General features: G+C 52.9%; 1 protein-coding gene across 1 annotated transcript in view; it reads left to right on the top strand.

Moving 5' to 3' along the window:
* Window positions 1–6000, top strand: part of LOC135281208 (ankyrin repeat and fibronectin type-III domain-containing protein 1-like) — a 247641-nt gene continuing 241641 nt past the window's right edge. Inside the window, exon 1 of the mRNA XM_064389884.1 lies at window positions 1–126. The gene's annotated coding sequence lies outside the window, so the exon portion shown is untranslated. The remainder of the gene's footprint in view (window positions 127–6000) is intronic.

The following is a 6000-nucleotide window of genomic DNA, read 5'->3' as shown; positions in this document are numbered from 1 at the left end:
GGGGACATCACTTTGAGGTGCTCCGTGCTCCTGTCTGCAGCACAGAGCTGGCAGAGGGTGACTTTGCCTCTCGGGGCATCGTGGGTGACGCTGTGAGAGCTGCCTACACAAGTCAGCCTGCAAGTGGTAAGAGTTGGCCAGGGCAGCTGCCTGTCTTGCTTTTAATATTTCGTGGAGTGCTAAGAATGTGTGACCTGCATAAGAGTGCCCAGAAGTCCCTGGGATGTGAGCTCTGCTTTCAGGTGAAGCTCCCCACTGCCTTACAGTGCTGTGCTGGCTCAATGGGAGCAGAGTGGTTACCCTCTGGCTGTGATTGAGGTTCTTAGATTAGACCTCTTTGCTGTTTTGCTGCACAAACATCCCTTTCTAACAGAACAGAGGGGTAAGTGTACTAATCCTTTCTTTACACGCATTTGTGTGAGCCTTGGCTGGGAGCTGTAAGGCACATGGCCACAAACCCCATCACCTCTCAGCAGGTGCAGGCAGCACTCCTGGTGCAGCCCTGCAAGGCCAGGTGGGTTGAGCTGCTGAACTCCAGACAAGCGGTGAGGACCTCAAAGAGCATCATCTCCTTTTGTGCAGGGCTTTTCCTTATCTCTGAGAGGGGGAGAAGTGATTTCCCAGCCCTCTTCAAAAGCAGAGCTGTAAGATCTTGTTAATTAGTGATTAGCCAGTGCCCTGAGGCTTTTGGCTACAGGGCAGGGGGAAAGGCAGGCTGGGGAATGGGGATGGTATGTGGCAGCACTATCTTGAGGTCTTGTTGTCCCTGCTGTTCCAAGTGTAGGGGAAATCTTGGCTTGGCCTTGGAGTGGGAGCTGTGTGGTGCCTGAGGTGCTGAAGGTGCCGTGAGCAGGTGACTCTGTGACAGCGGGTGGGTTAAATTAGGCCCTGACTGCAGGTGATTCTGAGTGAGAAGTGTTTAAGCCCTCCCTGTGCCACAGCCGGCTTCCCAATCTGCCTCCTGCTGCCCGCTGGGATCCCAGCCTGCAGCAGGACCCTTGTCCCAGCCCTCAGGGCGCCAGTCAGGGGCTATTCCCTCTGCTTTAGCCCTGAAACCTTTCAGATCCGAGCTTCTCTTTCCTGGGAATGATGAGAGATGTCCTTGCTGGGGCAGCTTGCTCTGAAGCTGATACATGCTGAATGTCCCTGGCGTGTCTGTAAGTACATAAAGGGCAAAGGGAGAAACATAATTTGAAAAGGTGGCTCTTCATGGAAGTTCTTGGGAAGGATCCTTGTTGGTGTGCCTCTTGCAGGACATCAAACTGACTCGAGAGCAGCTGTAGCTCTGTTTAGTGGCTAATGCCTCATAAGAGGGGAGGTGTGAGAGCTTCAAGGAGCTGCTGGTCAGCTCCACACACAGGGAGGTTAATAACTGTGGTGTGAAATGTGTCCAATCTGTGTGACCCTCACAGTGAGTTTGGATGCCCAGAGTTGTTCTTTTCATTCACAAAGACGAGATGAGATGTAGGTTTGTGCTAGAGGAGGAGCAAACCTGCTTGTGCAGGTCTGGCAGGCATCTGCCTGCTTTGAAGAGGCAGGTAGGGGAGGGTTGTCCCCACACTGGCCCTGCACCCCGGGTTATTGTTCCTGGCTGCAGGGTGTTGTTTCTCCATGCTCTCAATCCAGATTGCTTCCCAGGGAACAGCCTCTGGATATGCTGGTGTTGGCTTGGGTTTCCTCCTATGCAAATGAGTTTATAGGAATGTACTAAACTCCTTTACAAAACAGCTTGAGTGCTAATGAAAGACATCGCTGTGTAAGAGAGAAATATTGTTAGCCCATTACTACCATCGTTAACGAGGTCACAGCATTGCCTTGCAACAAAATTAGTTTGTTTTGCTCTAATCAGTTTTAGTAGCTAGAGCGCTCAATAATTACTCATGTCCTTGTGAAAGGGATGGGACAGCATGACTAGAGCTGCTGGCAGACTGCTCTGACTCTGAAATGAATTGTGCAGATGATTTTTGAGAGGGCATCTTTCCAGCTGCACAGTGCCCCTGGAGTGATGCTGACAGAGCCCATCTTCAGCCAGGAGCAGTCATGGTCCATAGCATGGCTCCTGTGGAAAGAGTGGCTGCAGGGGGATTCAGAGAGGCATTAGCAGCAGGAACATCTTTGGACTCTGCTGTTGTCTTTATGTTTATGATTCTCTTTGACTTGCAGCATGCAAATGTCTCTCTGAACTATTCTTTTCTCTAGTCTATGCAAATTTTCAAGACCCCAGGAGCTCTCAAATACAGCTGCTCTGTAAAACAGAAGATTCACTCCTGGGTATTTGCACCTCTAGAATCTTCTCTTTATTTTTTGTTTTGTGTTTCCTGATGTCATTGGTGTGTTCCTGAAGAGACAGGATGGATGGACAGGGTCCTGAGAGCCACTGCTGTGGTGCCCTGGCTCAGGAGGAATGACTGTCAGCAGGCTGTGCCTTCCCTTACAGGTGTGATGGTTGTGCATGTGGCTTTTGCATGTGCAGCTGCTGCCCAGCAAGAGCAGAGCTGTGGTGATGGAGACCCTCTCTGTGCCTCGCTCAGGGTGGGCTGTGGGACCACAGGACCTGCTGTGCCCTCGGTCTCTCTCACTAGTCCTGTACCTGTGAACTGAGTCTGAGTGCAGCTTCTGATCAAAAATCAGGCTGAGCTCAACCATCCCAGCCATGCTGCAGGTGAAAGGTTCTTTGGTTCCTCTCCAGCATCTGCTTGGCAGCTCCCTGGGAGTGCAGTGCAGGCACAGCAGAGCTGTGGCATCACAGAGTTGGAGCAGGGAATGGCTCTTGCTGGCACCGTGGCCTCCTTCTGGTTGAGCTCTCCCTTGTCCTTGATGGGTCCTTGCAGGAACCTGGGTCACCTCACAGTGCCACAGCTCAGCAGTTTCTTTAAGTGGTTCATTCCTGCTAAATGACAAGTTTATGCTGGAGCTCCCAGCTTTCCCTCCCCTTAATCCACTTGCTGACTTCAGCACAAATGGTGTTAATCTTTGCTATACTTTCCATTTCCTTCCTCGTGTTTCCTTCTGGCTCAGCTCAGATGTGTTTTCTCCCCTGAAGCTGAGGGAGCTGCTGCTGGGCAGTGACTCTCTTGGAGGGGTGCCAGGAGTGTTGGAGCTGGGGCAGTCTGAGGGCTGGATCTCTGCACCTTAGGGTTTGCCTGTCTGCCTGGCCACGACCAGCAAAGTGTCACTTGTCAGGAGCTCACAGGGGCCTTGCTGGGGCTGCTGCTCCATCAGTGTCCCCCCCGCTTCATGGGCACTGCAGCCAAGACTGCTCAAGGCCTTCACATCCCTGACCAGTTCTTCCTCATTTGTAGTGAGGCCCAGCAGTGTCTCTTCCCGCTGTCCCCTCTCTCCTGTGTTAGGGAGCTGTCACCAGTGCTTCCCAGGAGCCAGATGACTTGCTTGAGTCCCACTGTGGTGTTCCTCCAGCACATATTTGGGTTGTTGAAATCCCGTGAGGATCAAGATCTGCAAACATGGGAACTCTACCATTTGCCAGAATGGCTCAACTGCTGTGCCCTGAGCAGGTGGTCTGTTGACACCCACCACAATGTCACCTTCCTGTGTGGTCTGTTGACACCCACCACAATGTCACCTACCTGTGTTTGTCTGTCCCCCAGCCTTGAGCTCTCCACAGGCCCAGCCGATGGGCCCTAAGCAGCTCTTCCTTGCTGACCCACAGAGCCCATGTCCATCCATGGCAGCACTTGGTCACTCTGCTGTCCCTCGGGGTCCTGTGGCCCTGGGGAGGCTGCAGCCCCAGCTGTGCCCAGCTGTGCCCCAGCCCTGCCCCCAGGCACTGCCCTGTGCGTGGGGCTCCAGCCATGCACCGGCTGCACTGTGGGCCTCTCTCTTAATCTGTTTTGAATTTCCCACATTTTAATTCCATTGAATGCCCTTAATTCCTGTGTCATGGAACAAGGAGAGCTCTGTCCAGAAAAGCTCTGTTAGAGACGTGTATTTTGGCAATTCTAAAAATACACCTCGCTCGCCCAGGCTTGTGTGGTGTAGCCATGGCAACGTGGCTCCAGGAGCAGGGTTAAAAACAATTGCACCAATTAAGGGAGAAATAGAGCTGTTCAAACTTATCAAACCTAAAAATTTAGAAAATATGAAGTCACAAACACCATGTGTGATGCTGTGGTCTGTTTTGGGTTGATTGAAACTGTGCCCCTTCCGCTCTTAAGGAGCATCCCAAGTGCTGATAGAGCTGGGGGTGCTCACCTGGAGAGGAGAAGGCTCCAGGGACACCTCAGAGCCCCTGCCAGGGCCTAAAGGGGCTCCAGGAGAGCTGCAGAGGGACTGGGGACAAGGCATGGAGGGACAGGACACAGGGAATGGCTTCCCACTGGCAGAGGGCAGGGCTGGGTGGGATATTGAGAATTAGGAATTGTTCCCTGGGAGGGTGGGCAGGCCCTGGCACAGGGTGCCCAGAGCAGCTGTGGCTGCCCCTGGATCCCTGGCAGTGCCCAAGGCCAGGCTGGACATGGCTTGGAGTGACCTGGGACAGTGGAAGGTGTCCCTGCCCATAGCAGGGTGTGGAATGAGATTGTCCTGAAGGTCCCTTCCCACCATTCCATGGCTCTATGAAAGACAGTGGCCTGGCTGAAACATGGGGAGTGTTTTGAGGATAAAAGCATGATCTCAAGAATAGTTTTGGCCCACAGTGCTGGCCTGTGAGAGGGCAGGTGGATGTTACAATTTGTGTGCTGAGCTGTAGTCCCTCAAAAGCAATGGAGATGCTTTCATTGATAGATTAGCTTAGGGCTGGTAAAACAGACTTGGTAAAAGTGACCAGATGAGTCTGAAAGCAATGTGCTATTGTTTTTAAACTAGTTTTGCTTTAATTGTACTTGCTGGGCCCTGGCCACAGCCAGAGGAACCCTCAGGAATGCCATCAGCTTGCTGGGGAGTCTCTGTCTAGTGGAGCTGGCTGAGCAACGTGGTGCTTCAAAAAGCTTTAAATAAAATTATTTCAAGCATTTTTTTTGCTGTGCCTCATGTAAAAACAGAATTAAAGGTTTCAGAGCATCTCTTTCCAAAATATTTCCAGGTTTTTGTCATTGTTGCAGGCATTTTTCTTCCCTGGCTGAATGTGCTTCGCCACCTTGGCACGCTGATGCCATCCCATGTTTTTTGGGGGTTTGAGTGGTTTGGGTGCAAATGTGCCTCTGCCTGATCAGAGAAGTTTCTAAGCTCAGGGCAGAGCGTGGTGATGCTACTGCTCCCTGTTCTTGGGCTTGAACTTGAACTGGTGAGGATCCTGCCTTGCCTGTTCTCCCCAGGAGCTCAGCTTGGCCCTTGAGCAGCCCCATTGACCCTGAGGAACCTCTAGAAGCTTCTTGTTGTGTGTGGAAGCACTGGAGAGGAGGAGCCCAGGGAGGGGTCCCGGTCCCTGCCTGGTTTGGCTGTCCTGGAGCACTCAGGCGAGCTGGAGGTTAAAGCCCAGGCCGAGGGAGGTGGATGTGAGGCCGAGCCGTGCCGAGGAAGGAAGCGGGGGCGTGCAGCTGCGTGGGGAGGATGCTGCGCCCGCTGGAAAGCAGCAGCAGGGTCTCCTGAGACAATTTAGGTGAAGGAAGCTGCGATGAAGTCACTGCTTTGCTTGGCTTGGCGGTGGCAGGAGATGTCCTTAGCTAGGCTGGGGGTGAGGAGTTCAGGTTGAAGGTAGTAAAAAGCCAAGGGGCACATGTGCTGTGTGCTTTGTCCCTGGGCTGGCAGCTGCTGTGCACTGCACACATGGGGAGGTCACAGAACCACAGACTGGTTTGGGCTGGACCTTAAAGGTCATCTCATTCCAACCCCTTCTAAGGCAGCTTCAACATAGCTGCTACAGAGAGAGATCTCTGGTTTCCAGGCTCTGGTCCTTCCCCTCCCTCCCCTGGGTGTGTGTGAAACCAGCTGTGTCCTGTGAACACAGGCTGTGCTGGTGCTTTTGTCTCAGGAGGACGTTAGTCCCTGGGGAAGGCAGGCATGGGTGTCCCCGTGGCTCCTGGGGACTTCAGGGGTGGCATT

This window comes from Passer domesticus, chromosome 15 (assembly GCF_036417665.1).
Source record: "Passer domesticus isolate bPasDom1 chromosome 15, bPasDom1.hap1, whole genome shotgun sequence".
Lineage (NCBI taxonomy): Eukaryota > Metazoa > Chordata > Aves > Passeriformes > Passeridae > Passer > Passer domesticus.
Note: the sequence above shows the minus strand (reverse complement) of the source record. Positions and strands in the feature narration are given on the sequence as shown.